The sequence below is a fragment of the Bos indicus x Bos taurus genome, chromosome 18 (genome assembly GCF_003369695.1).
Source record: "Bos indicus x Bos taurus breed Angus x Brahman F1 hybrid chromosome 18, Bos_hybrid_MaternalHap_v2.0, whole genome shotgun sequence".
NCBI lineage: Eukaryota > Metazoa > Chordata > Mammalia > Artiodactyla > Bovidae > Bos > Bos indicus x Bos taurus.
Genome location: NC_040093.1, coordinates 18,271,729 through 18,295,067, shown reverse-complemented (window position 1 = coordinate 18,295,067; position 23,339 = coordinate 18,271,729). Strand labels below are relative to the sequence as shown.

The 23,339-nt window shown below is 41.2% G+C and overlaps 1 pseudogene; it reads left to right on the top strand.

Annotated features, from left to right (window-relative positions):
• The first annotated feature begins 883 nt into the window (after positions 1 to 883).
• LOC113875319 lies at positions 884 to 15,562 on the top strand (annotated as a pseudogene).
• The last annotated feature ends 7,777 nt before the right edge of the window (positions 15,563 to 23,339 follow it).

Here is a 23,339-nt window from a genome sequence, read left to right as displayed (position 1 = left end):
GTTCAATCCCTGGGTCAGGAAGATCTCCTGGAGAAGGAAATGGTAACCCACTCCAGTATTCTTGCCTGGAAAATCCCATGGACCGAGAAGCCTGGTAGGCTACAGGCCATAGGGTCACAAGAGTTGGACACGACTGAGCGACTTCATTTTCACTTTTCTTTGGGATTGGAATGAAAACTGACCTTTTCCAGTGGTGCCCCATAAGTCCTCCCCTTCATCCAACCCTCAGGGATTGTGGGATAAGAAGTGTCCTCCCGTCCAGGCGGAGACTCAGGACCTTTCTGCCAACCAGTGTGTCAGATGCCCAGGAGGTGAGCTTGTGATGAGAATTACACCCTCCTTCCAGAAGTGTGTCCACAGCTCTGGACTACATTTCCCAGGGGGCTTCGCGTTCACGGCTGCTTTCTGTCGAAAGATGGCTTGGGCTTCTTGTCCTAGTTTCCACAGAAGGGTACCAGTTTGTGGAGAAAGAGCTGCGTGGAGTCCTAGGTTGAAACTTGTGTTCTAGACGCGGCCTGGAACTGGTTGACGCTTTGCCACAGATATGAGGCAATGTGAGGCCGATGGTCTCTGCAGAGCGAAGGGATAAGATCCAAGACCAAGGTCTGTGATTTGAGACCTCTGGGCTTTTAAAAGTTTGTCCAGGCTCCGGACTACATTTCCCAGTGTCCACCATACCGGAGGCAACATTCTGTCCGCACCCTCGCTGGTTCAGGACCATAGGAGGGATAGCCCGCGAGTCCCTGAGGAATATCCACAGCTTGAGGGAACCTTAAAGTCGGGTGAGTCTAAGACCTGGGAGCGGAGTGAACCCTGAGAGGCCCAGGCCGCGGGGGAGGGCAGTGAGGGACTAAAGTTTTCAGAGTTTGAGGCTTTACCAGCAATGGGATGTGGGAGGGACGATGGTGGGAAGTTGCGTGTGTGTATCCGCGCGCTCGAGGGATCCTGGCAGCGAACCTTGGGTGCTTGTGTGAAATTGGTGCAGGAGCAAGGTATGGGTACCGTGGATGGATGTGTGTGTATAGTGCGATGGGGATGAGAGCTGTATGTGATTGTAATGGACCTTTTAGATGTGACTGTGCACATGTATGATTGTGACTGTATCACCAAGTCGTGAACGTGTGTGTAAAGGTGGTAAATGTGGCAGCAGCTGTGGGGCCAGAGACAAGGAATTCAGCATTGCATTTAGTCACCTTCACAGTCTTTCGTGAAGGTGTGGGAAGTAGTTTCTGTGGGGGCTGCTTGGATTGGAGTAGGATAAGGTAAAATGAGGCTAGAGGAATGGGAGACTGTAGACCACATATTCGAAGAGTTTTTCTGTAAATATGAGTAAAGAAATGGAACAGCAGCTGGGGAGGGAGAAATAACAACCTATCAGTATGGTAGCGGGACTGAGCCATGAGAGAAGGAAAAGTGGTTGTACCGGTAAGGAGTAAGCCAGGCTCATCTGTAGGTGTCCTGAAATTGCAAGAATAAAAGAAGGGTAGTAGTCTGTGGGCTCCCCTGGGTAGCTCAGTGGTAAACAATCCTCTTGCCAATGCACGAGACACGAGATGGATCCCTGGGTTGGGAAGATCCCCGGAGAAGAAAATGGTAACCCACTTCAGTATTCTAGCCTGAAAAATCCCGTGGACAGAAGAGGCGGGCTGCAGGCCCTGGGGTGGCAAAAGAATCCACTGAACAACAAATCACAATTAGCAACTGAACAAATAGCATTGTACAGGGTAAGCCATGAGCTCAAGTTTTGAAAAAACAAAGGGAAAGAAATACCCTGTATTTGGTAGATGTCAACAACAGTATGGCTGTTATGGGAGTTAAATATGGTCTCTTGGCATGAAATTCAAAGGTAGAGCGTTTGTGGAGAAGAAAGTCTGAAAGTAATAAGAGCAAGGAGAACACCTGCCCCACTTAAAGACCCAGTGGCAAGAGGCTGTTGCGGGTGGAAAACATTGAGAGGGCTACAGGAGTCCTCTGGAGAAAGCCACGTTTCTCTTAGACCCAGAAAGGTGAAAGGATTGTTCAGGGAAGTGGTTGAAGATAAAAGAGGGGTTTGTTACTCTGAATTCCAGAGGGCATACTGGAAAGTCTCAGGAATTGAGGGATGAGAAAATGGGACGTCCAACTGATGGGGAATATAATATCTGTAAAGAGAGATCACCAAGGAGCCTAGGGCTTATTACAATATGATGGGCATAAACATGGGTACAGGGGATAGTGATGCTTATTCTGATTGGATTCACAGCTGTGTTGGAGAGGTAGTATTGGGGTAGAATGAGGTGGACTTTTGAGTATTCCCTTGAAAAGAGGAAAGTCAAGGATAGAACATTTAAGAATGGTTGGAGTAGGCAGAATAATGTCCCTGCAAAGATGTCCCTGTCCAGACCCTGGGCACCTATGAATATGTTAATTACAAGGCAAAAGGAACTGTGCAAGTGGGATTAAATTAAGGATTTTGAAGTGGGGAGATTATCCTAGACTATCTCTTTGGGCCCAAACTAATCACTTGGATCCTTAAAGTCAGTGGACTTTTTCCAGCTGAATTTGAGTTGCAGGGAGATGTGATCACAGAAGAATGGTTAGAGAGATACAAAGTTGCTGGTTAGATCAAGGAAGTTAGCCTCAAGCCCAGGAGTGTTGGTGGCCTCTAGGAACTGGAAAACTTAAGGAAATTAATTCTCCCCTAGAGCCTGTAGAAAAGAACACAGCCTTGCCAACACCTTGCTCTTCTTACTTAGCCGAGTGAGAACCATGGCAGACTTCTATCTAACTGTAGGGTGATTAATTTTTATTGTTTTAAGCCACTGCATTTATGATTGTTTGTTACTCAGTAGTAGAAAACTTGGAGAAGGCAATGGCAACTCACTCCAGTACTCTTGCCTGGCAAATCCCATGGGCAGAGAAGCCTGGTTGGCTGCAGTCCATGGGGTTGCTAAATGTTGGACACGACTGAGCGACTTCACTTTCACTTTTCGCTTTCATACATTGGAGAAAGAAATGGCAACCAACTCCAGCATTCTTGCCTGGAGAATCCTGGGGACGGGGCAGCCTGGTGGGCTCCCATCTCTGGGGTCGCACAGAGTCGGACACAACTGAAGTGACTTAGCAGCAGCAGCAGCAGTAGCAGCAGTAGAAAACTAATACAGTGGTATAGTTTCTTAGACTCAGCGTCATGGAAGGGTTTGAACCATGTGTCATGAGAGGAACTCAACGTTTATTGATAAAATTAAGGACTTTAGGTAAAGCACATAGGCCCACTCTTGTATTGCTTTGCTGCATTATGATATTGAAATTTAATGAATTTTTATTTGTGATCTAATATATGGTCAGTCTATAGGTATGTTTTGCACTTGATTTATCTTAAATTGAGAAAAATATATTAAAATTCATTTTAACATGAATTATCAATGAAATTAATTATCAGTGAAATTTTATCTTGCATCAACCTGTAACTTCTGCTTTATGAAAGTTCCACTATTAGTTGATATATATTCATAATTATTATATGTTTATTGTGAATTGTAAACTTTAGTATTTTAGCATCCTCAAGATCATAGCCCTTGGTTATTTTGTTTGTTTGCATTTGCCTTGTATATATTTCTTCATAATTTATAAAGTAAATCTTTTATTGAAGTTTATCATATATATAGACAAGTGTATACACAGTGATGCAAACAACCAATAAAACCAAAATGGTACACCTTGAATCACCACAAAGGGAACACCCATGTAATAAGCATGCAGATCAAGAAATAAACCATTGCCGGCATTCCAGAAGCCCCTGTTGTGCTCCTGTTCAGTCAGTAGATTCCCCAAAGTAACCACCATACATCAGTTTTGTCTGTTTTTGAACATATATATACGTGGAGTCATACAGTATAGAGCCTTTTGTGTTGACTTCTTTGTTCAACATTATGTTTGTGAGATTCATTCATATTGTTTCATGTAAATTTAGCTTACTGTTTGCCTTGCTAAATGCACTGGTATTCCAGCGCATGAATATACCAACTATATTTGTCCATTCAACAGTTGTTATACAGTTGGTTGACATTTGGCCTGTTTCCAGATTTGGACTTTCATGAATAATGATGCTAGAAGCATTCTTCCTCTTGTCATTTTCTGTTCATATGTATTTGTTTCTTAGGTATATTTCTAGAGAAACTTGCTGGATCATAGGGTACATGAATCTGCTTAAGCAGATACAGTCCGTTTTCCAAAATGCACAAAATCAGTACTCCAATCAACAGTTTATGCAAGTTTCAGTTGCTTCACTTTCTCATTAACACGTGGTATTGTCAGACTGTAAAATTTTTGCCAATATGGTGGATATATATGCAGAGTGGTATTGCATTGTGGTTTTCTTAACTTATGACTAATGAAGTTGAGTGCTTTTGTTTTAATGTCTCTTGACCATATCCTTCCCAAAGGATATCTTCGTTTGGCAAATGCCTGTTTAAGTCCTTTGGCCTTCCTTTGTGGAGTGTCTGTTCAAGTTTTGGGGAGCTTGTCTGCCTTTTTACTGTTAATTCTTAGGAGTTCTTTATTTGGGGTTCTGTAGTTTGGATATGAATCCTCATCAGCTGTGTGTATTGCAAATAATATCTCCCAGTCCATTTTCACTCCTTTTCTGAGAAATTACTTTTTAAAATATAGTCTGAAAAACATATAATCTGAATTATTTTTTCCCTTTGTGGTTTGTGCTCTCTGTACCATGTTAAGAAATCTTAATTCTCTCCTTTGATTTGTATTCCATCTCTAGAGGCTCTGCTTAGTTGCAAGTTGGATCACTTCTCTTTTTTTTAATTAATTTGATTAAAGTGTAGATGATTTCCAGTGCTGTGTTAATTTCTGCTGTACAGCAAAGTGACTCAGTTATACATATATTCTTTTTCACATTCTTTCCCATCATGGCATATCATCGGATATTGAATATAGTTCCCTCTGCTATGCAGTAGGTCCTTGTTCATCCATCCTATATATATAATAGTTTACATCTGCTAATCCCAAACTCCCAATTCTCTCCTACCCTCCCCCACACCCCCCCTTGGCAACTACAAGCCTATTCTTTATGTCTGTGAGTCTGTTTCTGTTTTGTTAGATACATTCTTTTGTGTCATATTTTAGATTCCACATATAGTGATACCATATAGTATTTGTCTTTCTATTTCTGACTTACTTCCCTTAGTATGATAATGTCTAGGTCCATCCATGTCTTTGCAAATGGCATTTTTTCATTCTTGAAATGGCTGGGTCGGATTCCATTGTATATGTATATGTACCACATCTTCTTCATCTATTCATCTGTTGATGGACACTTGCGTTTTTTTCCATGTCTTGGCAATTGTAAATAGTGCAGCTATGAATGGGGGGCAGGGATATGTATCTTTGCAAATTATAATTCTGTTTGGATATATGCCCTGGATCGGGATTGCAGGATCATATGGCAACTCTATTTTTAGTTCTTTGAGGAATTTCCATTCTGTTTTCCATAGTGGCTGCACCAATTTACATTCCCACCAAGAGCGTAAAAGGGATTTTCTTTCTCCACACCCTCTCCAGGATTTATTATTTGTGGCTATTCCTACTAGGGGGCTTCCCAGGTGGCTCAGTGGTAAAGAATCTGCCTGCCAGTGCAGGAGACACTGGAGACGTAAGTTCAATCCCAGCATCAGGAAGATGCCCTGAAGAAGGAAATGGCAACCCACTCTAATGTTCTTGCTTGGAAAATCCCAAGGACAGGGGAGCCTGGTGGGCTATAGTCCATGGGGTCACAAAGAGTCTGAAGCGACTGAGCATGCGCACGTGCATCCTGGCAGATGTGAGGTGATACCTCATTATAGTTTTGATTTGCATCTCTAATTAATTAGTGATGATGAGCATCTTTTCATGTGCCTGTGTCTTCTTTGAAGAAATGTCATTTAGATCATCTGCCCATTTTTCGATTGGATTGGTTTTCTTTGTTGTTGTTATTGAATTGTATGAGCTGTTTGTATATTTTGGAATTTAAGCCTTTGTTGGTTGCATCATTTGCAAATACTTTCTCCCAGTCTGTAGGTTGTCTTTTTGTTTTGTTTATGGTTTCCTTGCTGTGCAAAAACATAAGTTTGATTAGGTCTCATTTGTTTATTTTTGCTTTTGTTTCTATTGTCTTGGGGGACTGACCTAAGAAAACATTGGTATGCTTTATGTCAGAGCATGTTTTGCCTATGTTTTCTTCTAGGAGTTTTATGTTGTCTTGTCTTATATTTAAGTCTTTAAGCCATTTTCGATTTATTTTGTGTGTGGTGTAGGGGTGTGTTCTAACTGCCTTGATTTACATGTGGCTCTGCAAGTTGAACCACTCTTTTATTTTTTTCTTTCTATAGTTGTTTCTGTTTCATTTTGTTCCATTTGCTAATGTTCGTATCTCTTGTTCCATGCTGCACTTTCTGTAGTATTTGTCATACCTTTTGCTCTTTGTAGTTTATTTTTCAAGTCTGAAGTGGTTTTGCCTAAGATTCTCTTTCATTCTTGAATTCTACTAGCTTTTATATGTGGTCTGCCTCTCACTTCCTCCTCTTTCCTGAAATCATTGTACCATTAGTGCATGTAGTTTTGTTTCTGAGCTGTGATTGTACCATAAATTCTTATAATTCATATTGAAATGTTGGGTAATAATTTTAATCTTCTCTGAAATTTTTAGTGAGTTTTCTTTATACATAGGGAATTGGAGCACTCTTCAAACTTTTATCTAACTATATTTTTGGACACAGTGTTTCTAATTTTGTTTTTGGAATGTGAGGTTTTTTTTTTTTTTGGTATATTTGGCACTGGCACTTTCCTATGAAAAGATGAATGGGGCAGAGGTTCTGCTCAAGAGTTCCTTCCTCTGTTTCTGCAGTAGGAAATAGTTTCTTTAAAAGCTAGCCCCTCTGAATAGTCAGGCCTTCTTTGCTGTTTACGACCTAACCTGGTTCAGGAAGATTCCTACTATCAGCTCTGAGTTCCACAGTGTCTTTTTTGCTGAAATTAAAACATATCATCAAGCTCCCAGTTCAATGAAGCTAGCATTACCCTGATTCCAAAATCAAGCAAAGCGTATCTCGTATAAATATGATACAAAATCCTCAACAAAATACTAATAAACCAAATTCAGCAATGTATAAAATGAATTATACAACATGATTGAGTGGAATATATCCCACATATGCAAGGTTATCTGAGCATCCAAAAATAAACTAATGTAACAGCTGAAGGACACAGGATTTCTTTTTGAGGTGATGAAAATATTCTGAAATTGACTTGCAGTGGTTGCACATATGTTACTTTGCTAAAAAAAAAAACAAAAAACCACTGAACTGCTTACTTTAAATGCGTTAATTGTAGGGTATATGGATTTTATATCAGTTAAGCTGGCAACCCACTCCAGTACTCTAGCCTGGAAAATCCCATGGACGGAAGAGCCTGGTAGGCTGCAGTCCATGGGGTTGCGAAGAGTCAGACACGGCTGAGCGACTTCACTTTCACTTTTCACTTTCGTGCACTGGAGAAGGAAATGGCAACCCACTCCAGTGTTCTTGCCTGGAGAATCCCAGGGACGGGGAAGCCTGGTGGGCTGCCGTCTCTGGGGTCGCACAGAGTCGGACATGACTGAAGCGACTTAGCAGCAGCAGCAGCAAGCTGCTTAAAAAATAAAAGAATACAGCCTATGTATTTTGAATTTTTCCACCTTGAATCCCTCTGTCATCTCCATGCCTCTTTTTACTACCTGCACCATCAGTCACTTCCTTTTCATAGCATTTCTGCTTACAGAAACTCTAATTCAGCGTGGTCTACTCCTCATAAGAATGAATATTTCTTAAGTCTTCTTTGAGAAAATGTCTCTTTAGATCCTCTACCCATTTTTTGACTGGGTTTTTGATATTGAGCTGTTTATATATTTTGGAGATCAGTCCCATGTTGATTGCATTGTTTGCAAATATTTTTCCCATTCTGTAGGTTGTCTTTTCATTTTGTTTATCATTGCCCTTAGTTTTGTCATGAGAGTGCTTTAGATGAAAATGAGTCAGTAAGTTTTATATACTTTGGTTGGACATGGGGGAGATAAAAGGCCACTGTCCTACAGGGATACACAGGAAGGCCCTGGGCAAACTCACGGGGCTCCCAGATTGGAAAATTCCCCCTGGGGGATGTCTAACTTGGGGTCCTTTTTGTTAAAGGGGCTATTCAGAGCAAGTCAGAATGTCCTTATCTCATATTCTGAATATTCTGATCCTTGTCATGATTTATCATAACTGATTGGACTGAAACTTCATCCTGATGTAGTTTAGTGTCTTGGGTTTTGGGTAGGGTCAGAATTTCTGCAGATTCCCTCTGACCTTCCTTCAGGGAATAAAATGGTATTCTTCGTCCATTTGAAAGCTCTGAGGAAAGCCTGACCTCTTAGGATTCCTTCCCTCTAGCTCCACTTTTTCAAAACTGCTTCAACTACATGAGAAATCCAGAAGACTGAGTGACTCTTGGAATTTTAAGTTATGGCCCATGTGAGTTGGAATTGCTTCTCTCCAAAAATACAACTATTTATAGTAATAATATAGAGTTTCCCTGCTGGCTCAGATGGTAAAGAATCTGCCTGCAATGCAGGAGACCTAGGTTCAGTCCCTGGGTCAGGAAAATCCCCTGGAGATGGGAATAGCTACCCACTCCAGTATCCTTGCCTGGAGACTTCCACAGACAGAGGAGCCTGGAAAACTAAAGTCCCTGGGGTCAGACATGACTGAAGTGACTTAGCACGCACGCACAATTATAATAAGATAACCATTTATACTACATCATGTGAATATTTTTATTCCTTATTCTTAAACTGCTTACCTGACTCACTATTCAACATGGTAAGTGGTATTTGTGAAACAGTTTAGTGCCTTCTCTGTATGTCCCTCTTCTCTCCAACATGGCATTCAATACCTCTTGTATCCTAATATTTTGACAGAGCACTGAAGGAGGAGAAATATATTCCCTTAAAGGAAATAGTAGAGACTTTTAAAGATCAAACTGTGGCTCCTGAGTCATTCTGCTGTGTACCTGAAACTATCACAACATTGTTAATTGACTGTACTCCAATGTAAAATAAAATGTTAAAAGACAACAACTGTGGTTCATCAAAGTGGAATTGAGTGACTAAAAAGGACACACTATATGAAAGCTTTTATTTACCCTGTATGATGGGGTGTTTCATTTAGGAAAGATAGAGTCAGTGTTAGTTGGTATTCATTTTAGTAGTGGCACTTTGTCATGCTTTTAGATAGAGGATATATAAGAAGAGGTTGAGTTCAGAGAGATGTGGGATCTTGCCAAGAAACCAATGAGAGGTTAATATCATTAAGAAGAAGAAGTGAAGGTAGTCAGCTACTTAGCTGATAGCCTAGAGATTTTATACATGCTCCACAGAACATGGAATTCAGTTAGGGAGTATAATCTCTTAAGAATCCTTTCAAATTCAACTAATAGAAAATTCAAATAAAAGAAGGTGAAAGAAAAAAAAAACAACACTTCTCTCATACAATAAATTTGAAGTTAATTATTCCAGGCTAGTGTAGCCTCTTGGTGGTATCAACAACAAGAACTCATATGATACCTGTTTTTCTGGGCTACCATCCAGTTGTCTTGCTGTTTGTTACAGGAAGGTCAGAACATTGTTGTGACTGACAACAGGAGATTTTAAGCGCATATAGGCACTTGGCTTCAGGGACACTAATTTCCCTGTTGTTTCCCCCTCTACCCTAGAGGCAGCCAAGTCCAGTTTTTGCTGAATGTGTATACCTCTTCCTGCAGTGCCCTTTTCCATCTTTTCCCTGCCTATCTAAAAGATTTACTTCACCATTGATATTTGGGTTTGTCATTTCAGCAGCTGATGATGTTCAGCTGCAGACTTCTCTCAAGAGGAATGGGAGTGCCTGGACTTAGAACAGAGACATCTGTACAGAGATGTGATGCTGGAGAACTACAGCAACCTGGTCTTGCTGGGTAAGCTTCAGAATTTCACCCCAGAAATCCCTGATTTCTACATTGTGAATTTTTGGATTGTCTTTCGAGTATCTCAGGGGAGATATTTCTGGGGAAATGGTGTGTGCTTTGTACATTTCACAGTAAGTCATCATCTTTGGGAACCTCCATCTTCCCCATCCTTTATGCCTTTTTCTCGCCCATCCTAGTAACTAAGGGACTTAGGAAACACTTACCAGGTGGTAATTTCCTATTTCTTATTTTTTGACCAGGACTTTGCATTTATCAGCCAGAAGTATTCTCTTTACTGGAGAAGGGAAGAGAGCCCTGGATGGCTTTGAAGGATGAGACTTGCCCAGGTGAGTGAGGGCTGAACAAGGAGGCCATCACTGCAGATAACAGCCCAAATGTTTAGTGAGGCAGCAGCATCTCTATAATATTGGCCTAGAGTTTCCTTCTCAGAGGCCAAAAGCCTGTGGATAAAGGCCTGAAACCTAGAAATAAAAGTAACCTTTTCCATGTGAAGTTCCAAATGAATCTTCTCTTCACCTCCAAATACCACTCCATTTCCGTGCTCTCATTTTTCCTTCACGTTACAGAAAGGTAGGTGCCATTGTTTTTCTCCAGTGGTCAATGGTTTAGGGTCTGTTTCTTCCCATTTCTCTGGCCCCCCCCATTTAGATATTTGTAAATTTCTTCACTCACTAAAAAAAAAATTTTGACTCTATTTTTCATTTTACCTGTTACCTCTTGAATTTCTTTTATTTTGCATAGTTTTTGCTTACTGCTACATTTCCTTCATTAATTAATTCTTTCTTTTAAGCAACGTTTATTAATTTTTCTAATTTCATTTTAGGTTAAGAAGGGTTAACAGAGAATCTGTAATCAATTAAGAAATGTGGTATTCTTTTCTATGACTGGAACAATTTCATTAACTTCTGCAAAGCAGTCTGTATATTAAGGCCTCATAGGCTGCTTTGTTATGATTTCTGGTTACAGTGAAGAGGAAATGGCAAGAGAGAGGTTAGGGCTAATGAAAGACAATAAGCAGAGAATACAGTGTCGTAAAAAGCCAGTCCTGCCTGTCAAAAGGAAGCAAGGGGTATATTTGGCAAGAGGATGGTAATTGGTGAATTTTCTATTATAGGCAAGCATCAAATTGAAATAATTTACTCTTGAAGCTTCTTTTTTATTTAAAATATCACGGAAGGAAATTTAATTCCTTATTGGAGTCATGTAGTGGCTCAGTTGGTAAAGAATCTGCCTGCAATGCAGAAGACCCAGGTTCAATCTGTGGGTCAGGAAGGTACCCTGGAGAAGGGAAGAGCAGCCCACTCCAGTATTCTTGCCTGGAGAATTCCATGGACAGAGGAGCTGGTGGGCTATAGTCCATGGGGTCACAAAGAGTTGGACATCCCTGAGTGACTAACACTTCTAAATTTCTGAACCTAAATTGATGTGTTTCTTTAAATTTAATTAATTAATTTATTTATTTTTGGCTGTGCTGAATCTTCACTGCTGCATGGCCTTTTCACTAGTTGTAGTGAGCAGGGTCTACTCTTCGTTGCAGTGCACAGGCTCCTCATTGTGGTGGCTTCTCTTATTGTGGGTCACAGGTTCTAGGGTGCAGGTTTCAGTAGTTGTGGCTTGTGGGCTAATAGTTGTGATTCCCAGGCTCTACAGCACAGGCTCAGTAGTTGTGGTGCGTGGATGTAGTTGCTCTGCGGCATGTGGGATCTTCCTGGATCAGGGATTGAACCTGTGTCTCCTGCATTGGCAGGCAGTTTCTTAACTGCTGGACCACCAAGGAAGCTTGAACGTAGTTATTTTTAAACTCTGTCTCATAACTCCAATATTTAGAATCCCTATAGATCCGTTTCTGCTCTCTGTTGTTTCTATAGTTTCTGCATTCATGTTGTATGGTTATTTTAATTTTGTGCCACACTTATCTGCAAAATGTGAAACTAATGACTAGGTTATCTTCCTTTATAGAGAACTTTTATGCTGCAAAGTTCTGAAACATTTTTGTTGTTACGTCAATTGATTGCCCTCCTTGGGCACTGGGATAATTTGAAACTGATCTGTAGTTCCTGTGTAGGTCTGCCTCTCTCTTACCCACATTCCTAGGTTGTGATCCTTGAGTTATAAGTCAGCATGAGAGATGTTTAGGACACCCCCTGTAGACCAACCCTAGATACCAATCTCTATTACTTTAGTCTTGAGAGATGTTGTGTGTTCTATCAGTCTCTAAGTCAATGACCCTGATGCTGGCAGAGATTGAAAGCAAAAGAAGAAGGGGGCAGCAGAGGATGAGATGGTTGGATAGCATCATCAACTTAATGGACATAAGTTTGAGCAAACTCCAGGAGATAGTGGAGGACAGAGGAGCCGGGATTGCTACAGTCCATGGGGTCTCAGGGAGTCGGACACGACTGAGTGGCTAAGACATGGAATTGCAAAGAGTCCAATATGACTGTGATACTGAACAACAACAAAGCCAAATGCTAATACCAGTACAATTTCAATAATAGAAATTGGATAAGCCCTTCAGCATTCACCTAGTAATAGTTGTAGTATTTTCTTGCTTTGTTCTTCTAAAATATTTTACCAGTAAGTTTGATATCCCGTGGAGGTTTGGTAAAGGTCATTAAGCATTTTATGCTTGAGGCATAAAATCAAATGGAAGAGCAGTGCTATAAACTCAAGAAATAAACAGAAACACCTTGGTTGGGATCATCTGACAAAATATGACTTGGCTAAGCCCAGTGGAGAAAATGAGCAAGGCGAAGTATTTAAATGTGCAAAGACAAATGAGTAGGTAGGTGTGATTTTCCATTTCTCTGAACTAGCATAGATATGCTTTTGTTTGCTCTTACCTGTACAGAAAGTGATATAGAATTATGTGTACTCATTTCAGTAGAGATGAAAGGGATTGGACAATGAGGTGTATTATCACTATGTTGTTATCACATCATCCCAATTGTGCTTCCTGGTTCCTGATTTTTTTGGTATTATCCATTACTCCATCCTTTGGCTCCCTTTGCCCTTCTTTGACCTGTAGTATATATTTTTTTTAACAGAATTATTTTTTTAATGCCTAACGTGCTAAATGTTGATTATACCATACTGGGTAAAGTAGTCTTACGTCTTTAAATTGATATCCCATGATTGGTGTAGTACCTGAACAATCTATTTTTATTGTTGAACTCCTCAGATGAATTTGATCTGAACAAAATTTGTATATCTAATCACCTGCCTTGGCTTTTTTAGTTCTTTTAAATTTCTATTTATTTCTTTCCCTTTTTTCAAATTGTCCAAAATTTATGAATTTGTTAAGCCATTCACATTTCATATGCTGTATTTATTTCAGGATTTATTCCTATATCTACATTGAAAACCTTAATTCTTTCTGAACAGAAAAACAGTATGAATTTATCTTCTTATCTTTCAGACATGCAATCCAGGTGTCAGACCAAGAAGTTATCACCAAAAAATGGCATTTTTGACAGAGAAATACCTCAGTGGGAAATAATGGAAATTTGTAAAAAAACATAGCCCTGAATGTTTATGCTTTAGAGGTGATTGGCAAAGCAAAGGTCAGTTTGAAAGACAACAGGAAAATCAGGAAGAATGTTTGAAGCAAGTTATACTCAATTGTAAAGAAAAAAGTCCCACTTTTAACCAGAACACAGCTTTTAATCTTCATCTGAGATTTAATACAAGAAAGAAACTGAATGAATTTAAAAAGTGTAGGAAAGCCTTTTGTTATGACTCAGACTGTATTCAACATCAGTTAATTCACACTGGTGAAAAATTTTGTGAAGATAAGAAATGTGAGAAGACCTTTTATCTTGATTCAGAACACTCAATATCAGTTTATACTGCTAAGAAAACATGTGACTGTAAAGAATGTGGGAAGGCTTTCAGTTTGTGTTCAAGTCTTACCAGTCATAGGCGAATTCATACTGGTGAAAAACCTTTTAAATGTAAAGAATGTGGGAAGACCTTTAGATTTCATTCACAGTTTAGTGTCCATAAATGTATTCATACTGGTGAGAAATATTATGAATGTAAGAAATGTGGGAAGGCCTTTAGTTGTGGCTCAGACCTTACTAGACATCAGAGAATTCATACTGGTGAAAACCTCTATGAATGTAATGAATGTGGAAAGGCCTTTAGTCAGCGATCACATCTTACTAAACATCAGAGAATTCACTCTGGTGAAAAACCTTATGAATGTGAGGAGTGTGGGAAAGCTATTGCTTTTGGCTCACACTTAATTCAACATCAGAGAATTCATACCAGTGAGAAATCTCATGAATGTAAAGAATGTGGAAAGGCCTTTATTCGTGGTTCAAATCTTGCTCAACATCAGAACATTCATGTTGGTAGGAAACCTTTGAATGTGAGAAATGTGGGAAAGCCTATATCTGGAGTTCACACCAGCGAATTCATACTGGTGGGAAGCCTCATGAATATAAGCAATGTGGGAAGACTTTTATATGGGCCTCATACCTTGCTCAACATGAGAAAATTCATAATGGAAGGAAACCCTATGAATGTAGGGAATGTGGAAAGACCTTTCTTCATGGTTCAGAGTTTAATTGACGTCAGAAAATTCATACCGGTGAGAGAAACTATGAATGTAAGGAATGTGGAAAGACTTTTTTTGTGGTTTAGAACTTGATCGACATCAGAAAATCCATACTGGAAAGAGATCATATGAATGTGAAGAGTGTGGAAAAGCCTTTCTCTGGAGTTCACAACTTACATGACATCAGAGAATACATACTGGTGAGGAACCTTATGTATGTAAAGTCTGTGGGAAATCTTGGGTTCACAGCTAACATGACATAGCAAGATTCATAATGATGCAGAACCCTATAAATGTAAGGAAAGTGGCCAGATCTTTAGTCACCATTCATTTTTTGCTGAACAGAAAACTCACAATGATGAGAATCTCTATCAATGGAAAGATTATGGGAACACCACTAGTCATGACTGTGACTTTGCTCAACACCAGAATATTTACACTTTTGAGAAATCCTGTGATCATAAAGATTTTGAGATGGCATTTTCTCCAATGCAGGTGATTCTGGGGTCGGGAAGATCCTCTGGAGGAGGAAATGGCAACCTACTCCTGTATTCTTGCCTATATTCTTGCCTGGAGAATCCCATGTACAGAAAGCCTGGTGGGCTAGAGTCCATGGGATTGCAAAGAGTTGGACACGACTAAGGAAACTTAGCACGCACATTTTGTTGTACGTATCTATGCTACATAACTTAGGAGAAAACATTCAGTCTTTCTCCATTTATTATGAAGCGACTTAGCTGCAGCAGCAGTCGTGATTTTTCATAGATGCCCCTTATTTGAAGAAGTTTTTTCTCTATTCTGAGTTTGTTGAGTGTTTTTATCATGAAAGGATAAAGCATATTGTTAAATATTTTTCTTGTGCCATGTGCTTTCTGTCCTTCATTCTATTACCATGATGTATTATATTGATTCATTTTTGCATGTTAAACCAACCTTACATTCCTGGCATAAATCACATTTGGTCATGGTGTATAAAATTTTAAAAAGTTACTGGATTCAGTTTGTTAGTATTTTGTTGAGGACTTTTGTGTTGTTTGCTATGGTAGGTGCTTTTGTTTTTTTTTTAATGATTTATTTAGTTATTTTTGGCTGCACTGGGTCTTCCTTGCTGCATGTAGGCTTTCTCTAGTTGCAGAAAACAGGAGCTACTCTGTAGTTGAGGTGCACTATGGTGGCTTCTCATGTTGCGGAGAATGGGCTCTAGGTCAAGGGCTTAGCTGCTCCATGGATGGCATGTGGGTCTTCCCAGACTTTGGGAAGCATAAGGACAACATGTTGTTCCTAATATAATGTCTATATATGTTAAGTTGGCTAATTAAATTAATCTCACGCACAGAAACAACCCCATCTACATAAGGTACTCATTCAGGCACAATGACATCCAGCTCGCTCTGGGATCCTGCCCCTGACAGTTTTACCACCCAGTTCCAAACCCAACCGCTTGCTCCTGAAGAATCCAGTGAGAACACGGACTCCTCTATGCGCCTGCTAGTTTAGCATTCCCTGCAGTCTCTGGAAGGGGCGGGTCACAGAACCAATGAAAAAAAGCCAGGGTCTGTGGACACTTCCGGTAGGGTCCCAGAGGGGAATTAGTCGCAACTAAAGGAACATTTCATGCAAAGATGGGCTCGATAAAGGACAGAAATGGTACGGATCTAACAGAAGCAGAAGATATTAAGAAGAGATGGCAAGAATACACAGAAGAATTGTACAAAAAAGATCTTCACGACCCAGATAATCACGATGGTGTGATCACTCACCTAGAGCCAGACATCCTGGAATGTGAAGTCAAGTGGGGCTTAGAAAGCATCACTACAAACAAAGCTAGTGGAGGTGATAGAATTCCAGTTGAGCTATTCCAAATCCTGAAAGATGATGCTGTGAAAGTGCTGCACTCAATATGCCAGCACATTTGGAAAACTCAGCAGTGGCCACAGGACTGGAAAAGGTCAGTTTTCATTCCAATCCCAAAGAAAAGCAGTGCCAAAGAATGCTCAAACTACCGCACAATTGCACTCATCTCACACGCTAGTAAAGTAATGCTCAAAATTCTCCAAGCCAGGCTTCAGCAATATGTGAACTGTGAACTTCCTGATGTTTAAGCTGGTTTTAGAAAAGGCAGAGGAACCAGAGATCAAATTGCCAACATCTGGTGGATCATGGAAAAAGCAAGAGAGTTCCAGAAAAACATCTATTTCTGATTTCTTGACTATGCCAAAGCCTTTGACTGTGTGGATCACAATAAACTGGAAAATTCAAGAGATGGGAATACCAGACCACCTGATCTGCCTCTTGAGAAATTTGTATGCAGGTCAGGAAGCAACAGTTAGAACTGGACATGGAACAACAGACTGGTTCCAAGTAGGAAAAGGAGTATGTCAAGGCTGTATATTGTCACCCTGCTTATTTAACTTCTATGCAGAGTACATCATGAGAAACACTGGACTGGAAGAAATACAAGCTGGAATCAAGATTGCCGGGAGAAATATCAATCACCTCAGATATGCAGATGACACCACCCTTATGGCAGAAAGTGAAGAGGAACTCAAAAGCCTCTTATGAAAGTGAAAGTGGAGAGTGAAAAAGTGGGCTTAAAGCTCAACATTTAGAAAACGAAGATCATGGCATCTGGTCCCATCACTTCATGGGAAATAGATGGGGAAACAGTGTCAAACTTTATTTTTCTGGGCTCCAAAATCACTGCAGATGGTGACTGCAGCCATGAAATTAAAAGACGCTTACTCCTTGGAAGGAAAGTTATGACCAACCTAGATAGCATATTCAAAAGCAGAGACATTACTTTGCCAACAAAGGTCTGTCTAGTCAAGGCTATGGTTTTTCCTGTGGTCATGTATGGATGTGAGAGTTGGACTGTGAAGAACGCTGAGCACCGAAGAATTGATGCTTTTGAACTGTGGTGTTGGAGAAGACTCTTGAGAGTCCCTTGGACTGCAAGGAGATCCAACCAGTCCATTCTGAAGGAGATCAGCCCTGGGATTTCTTTGGAAGGAATGATGCTAAAGCTGAAACTCCAGTACTTTGGCCACCTCATGCGAAGAGTTGACTCATTGGAAAAGACTCTGATGCTGGGAGGGATTGGGGGCAAGAGGAGAAGGGGACGACAGAGGATGAGATGGCTGGATGGCATCACTGACTCGATGGACGTGAGTCTCGGTGAACTCCGCGAGTTGGTGATGGACAGGGAGGCCTGGCGTGCTGCGATTCATGGGGTCAAAAAGAGTCGGACACGACTGAGCGACTGATCTGATCTTATCTGATCTGTTACTCAAGAGTTCCTCTCCAGTGTTTTGCGATTTCCTTATGTCTCGTGGGTCTCTTACGCTCTTTGGGACTGGCGTCTGACAGAAACAGGTGCTTCCTAGAGCCGCAGCGTCACAGCCCTGGGAAAGAGTGGTTCTCCTCGGCCTGTTCTGTTGGAATGTGCTAAGATGGGAACTCGCGCGGCTGCACCTTTTCTCGGAGAACTGTGTTCAGAAGAAGGTAGGCGGCGCCCTGGAGATTCAACTGCGCCTGGAAGCGGAGGGTTTAGGACGTTTTGGATCAGAGTCTTCCGCTGCTCAGTGTTTTCCCCTAGGGTTGGTGCTGGGTTGGCCTCGTGTTAGGCTGGACCCCGCCCAGGTCTGCAAGATTTGTAGTTGCCCAGCAGTGCGTTGTAAGAATGAGTCAGGAGACAGTGGTAGAAACATCAAGGGTTTATTGAACAGGGAATCTTTCAAGTCTGAGGCAAAGTTCCTGGGTTGATACCCCGCTGTGTATGGCAGACAGCAGGCAGGACTTACGGAGCAGTGTTCACTCTGGGAGAAGGAGAAGTTACCTATTAGAGGAGGAATGGATGTTGGTGGGCTTATCAGTTTCCAGGGAAACCAGTAGAGGAGCACGTCCCTTGCTGACCCTTTGATAAACAACCATCGACAGCATGGTGATCAACTAGCATAGTGGCGCCACTGTGTTCTTGAAGCAACATCTTAGTTCCCTACCCAGGAATTGGATCTGCAGAGCCTGGCTGAAAACCAGGAGTTCTAGCCATTAGACCACCATGGGCTAGAGGCTAGAAGCAAGATTGGGCTGTCCCTTGCCCGGGTTGAAAAATGAATTTCTCAAGGAGGCAAAAACTGTAAAAACAGGTACAAAGTTTATGTTATTAGTGACATGGCACAACTAGTGGGCAGGAGGCCTAACTTAGCTCTCCAGCCCCTTGGTGGTGCTCTGTGCAGGGCTCATGCACATGACTGTGCTTTTACTTCCAGTACCTCAGAAATGGCAGTTGGTTTCGTATCCTATTGTTCATAATTGCCTCAACTGTGCACATGTGCAATTATTTTTAGTCCCTTATAGTTTGTTATTCTGTTGCTCAAGGAGATGTTTGTCCTGGTGCAAGCACTCTGGTAGAGGGATCCAGGTCCCAGCCTACCTTCTGGAGAAACTGAGGCAATGGCCAGCCTCAGTGGTGACCAGCGGCAGTGTTAGAACTACTGCATATCCAGAGCTGTGAACCCAGACATCTTGTATTCTACTTTCTTTGTATGTCTTTGAAAGTTGAGGGACCAGGATGGTAGTGGAGACTGGATTTTGACCCATCTTCAAAAACACTAGATGTCTCATGCACCTCTTTCCCTGGCGACTGCCATTCCCCACAGAAGGCATGTGAGAAGGAGAGAATTGCTGCTGTACATGAAAAAATCAAATTGAAGGTGAATTTGTACTTCCTCTTTGTTCCATGAAATGCATTTCATTTTTCAGTATATGGAAACAGCTGGTGTCCCCTTGAAACATTTTCACTGATTTACCCCTAAGTCTTCCTTCCACAGAGAAAGTCAGAGGTTCTAGGCACAGATCCCATTCCCCAATGCACCCTAATAATTAATCCTTCTAATTAATTATTTACATTGTGTAAATAATTCTTCCTGTTGGCTTTTTGTTACACATTCTTTGGGTGTAGAAAAGCAAATCTGGAGGATTACAGACTATTATTTCAGACAATCTCTTATTAAGAGAATATACCTGCTTGGAATCACACACTGGATATTCTTAATCTTCTACAAAGGCTTGTGATCAAAAGCAAATATGGTAGGAGATGGTTTGACTCATTTCCATCAGTGACACGGATTTGCTTTGTGAAACTGTTAGAGTAGGAATGCAGTCAGTGGTCTGAGAGGTCTGTTTCAACTAGGGTGGGAAAACCACCACACCTCTAGATCAGAACACCTAACAGGAGTTTTGTAGTACTGACCAGGTCTAATTTCTGGTTTGTCTGCATAACTTTGTTTCGGACTTTCTTTTTGTGTGGTGTGTGAGCAGGATGGTATAAGGGGTAAGAGTATAGATCTAATACCTGGGTTAAAATTCTAGCACTAAAAAAAAAAAAAAAAAAAAAAAAAAAAAATTCTAGCACTAACACTTGCTAGGTGTGTGAGCTGCTTTAAGAGAAGTTTTAGGTTTACAATAAAACTGAGAAGAAGATACTGAGATTTCCCACATACTGCCCACCCAGTACATACACAGCTTCCCTCATTATTAAAAACCTCCCCCAGAGTGCTACATTGTTTTTTAAACCAAGGATTCACCCAAAGGCCATAATTTACCTTGTTGTACATTCTGTGGTTTGGGACAAATGTATAGTGACATATATCCATCATTCCAACCTCATAGAGTTTTTTTTTTTTTTTTTTTAAATTATTTTTTGGCCACACCATACTGCATGCAGGATCTTCATTCCCCAACCAAGGAGTGGCAGTGTGGAGTCCCAACCACTGGACTGCCAGGGAAGTCCCCATAGAGTACTTTCATTACCTGAAGAATTCTCTATGCTCTGCTTATTCATCTCCACACACCCCTAACAACCACTGATCTTTCTGCTGTCTATAGCTTTGCTTTTCTGCAGAATGTCCTATAGTTGTAATCAGACACTATGTAATCTTCACAGATTGACTTCTTCCACTTGGTATTATGCATTTAAGTCTCCTTCATGTATTATCGGAGAAGGCAATGGGAACCCACTCCAGTACTCTTGCCTGGCAAATCCCATGGACGGAGGAGCCTGGTAGGCTGCAGTCCATGGGGTCGCACAGAGTCGGACATGACTGAAGCGACTTAGCAGCAGCAGCAGCAGCATGTGATATCATGGCTTGATAGCTTATTTCTTTTTAACACTGAATATGCAGGTCAGGAAGCAACAGTTAGAACTGGACATGGAACAACAGACTGGTTCCAAATAGGAAAAGGAGTATGTCAAGGCTGTATATTGTCACCCTGCTTATTTAACTTCTATGCAGAGTACATCATAAGAAACACTGTACTGTAAGAAACACAAGCTGGAATCAAGATTGCTGGGAGAAATATCAATAACCTCAGATATGCAGATGACACCACCCTTATGGCAGAAAGTGAAGAGGAACTCAAAAGCCTCTTATGAAAGTGAAAGTGGAGAGTGAAAAAGTGGGCTTAAAGCTCAACATTTAGAAAACGAAGATCATGGCATCCAGTCCCATCACTTCATGGGAAATAGATGGGGAAACAGTGGAAACAGTGTCAGACTTTATTTTGGGGGGCTCCAAAATCACTGCAGATGGTGACTGCAGCCATGAAATTAAAAGACGCTTACTCCTTGGAAGGAAAGTTATGTCCAACCTAGATAGCATATTCAAAAGCAGAGACATTACTTTGCCAACAAAGGTCTGTCTAGTCAAGGCTATGGTTTTTCCTGTGGTCATGTATGGATGTGAGAGTTGGACTGTGAAGAAGGCTGAGCGCCGAAGAATTGATGCTTTTGAACTGTGGCGTTGGAGAAGACTCTTGAGAGTCCCTCGGACTACAAGGAGATCCAACCAGTCCATCCTGAAGGAGATCAGTCCTGAGTGTTCATTGGAAGGACTGATGTTGAAGCTGAAACTCCAATACTTTGGCCACCTGATGCAGAGAGCTGACTCATTTGAAAAGACCCTGATGCTGGGAAAGATTGAGGGCATGAGAAGGGGACGAAAGAGCATGAGATGGTTAGATGGCATCACCGACTCAATGGATATGAGTTTGGGTAAACTCCAGGAGTTGGTGATGGACAGGGAGGCCTGGCATGCTGCAGTCCATGGGGTCACAAAAAGTCGGACATGACTGAGCGACTGAACTGAATAGTCTGTTGTCTGGAGGTATCACACTTTATCCATTCACCTACTGAAAGCCATCTTGGTTGCTTCCAAGTTTTGACAGTTTTGAATAAAGCTTCTGTATCTGTGTACAGGTTTTTGTGTAAACATAAGTTTTCATCTACTTAAGGATCTTAATTGCTGGGTTGTATGATAAGAAAGAGTATGTTGGACTTCCCTGGCCATCCAGTGGTTACGACTCCATGCTTCCACTGCAGGGGCCTGGGTTTGGTCCCTGGTCAGGGAACTAAGATCCTGCATGCTACACAGCATAGTCCAAAAAAAAAAAGTCTGTTTTCTTTTGTAAAACCACCACCAACCTGTCTTCCAAGGTGGCTGTGCCAGTTTCTTAACTGGAAAATACCTAGTTCGTAGCATTGTTATGAGGGTTAATGAGTTAATAGTGTAAAGTCCTTAGAATAGCCCCTGGCACATAATAAAAGCTCAGAAAACATTGCCGGTTATGTGGTAATTCTGGGTCATTCCTACTCAGCTTTATGTAGATCAGAAACAATGACACTGTAAACTTAAATACTTGTAGGTAAGTGAAGCAAATGCTAAAGTCATGTAGAATGTTATTTAACTCGATGACATTTACCTTTGTTTATGGGTTTTCATAGTTTCAAGAGGAACTAAAGAACCTCTTGATGAGGGTGAAAGAAGAGAGTGAAAAAGCTGGCTTAAAACTCAACATTCAAAAAACTAAGCTCATGCATCCAGTCTCATCAGTTCATGGCAAATAGATGGGGAAAAAGTGGAAACAGTGACAGACTTTATTTCCTTGAGCTCCAAAATTACTGCAGACGGTGACTGCAGCCATGAAATTAAAAGACGCTCACTCCTTGGAAGGAAAGCTATGAACAACCTAGACAGCATATTAAAAAGCAGAGGAATCACTTTGCCAGCAAAGTTCCATATAGTCAAAGCTATGGTTTTTACAGTAGTCATGTATGAGATGTGATGAGATGGACCATAAAGGTGGCTGAGTGCCAAAGAATTGATGCTTTTGAACTGTGGTGTGGGAGAAGACTCTTGAGAGTCCCTTAGACAGCAAGGAGATCAGACCAGTTCCAATAATCATTGGAATGACTGATGCTGAAGCTCTAATACTTTGGCCACCTGATGCTGGCAAAGATTGAGGGCAAGGGGAGAAGGCGGTGACAGAGGATGAGATAGTTGGATGGCATCACTGACTCAATGGACAATGGACATGAGTTTGAGCAAACCCCAGGAGACAGTGAAGGACTGGGAAGCCTAGTGTGCTGCATTTCATGGGGTCACAAAGAGTCGGACACAGTTTAGTGACTGAACAATAGGGAATGCTGCTATGTTAGGGACTTGGTGTTTTTCTCTGCAGGCAGAATGAGCACCCAGCAGTGGCCAGTCAGGTGACCCTGCTGAATGGAAGTCCATGTTGCTGAGCCCATGCATAATGTCCATCCCCTGCCATCATAAGCCCATTGGATGATAATGAGGGGGGTGATGGGGAAAAGGAACTGTTATCCACAGAACAGACCATCCTATCCACTTGATTATTAAATCCTCTGCTGAGGTCACCCTTTAGTGAGCAATTACACAGGACACAAATAACTTCAAATATTTTGTCC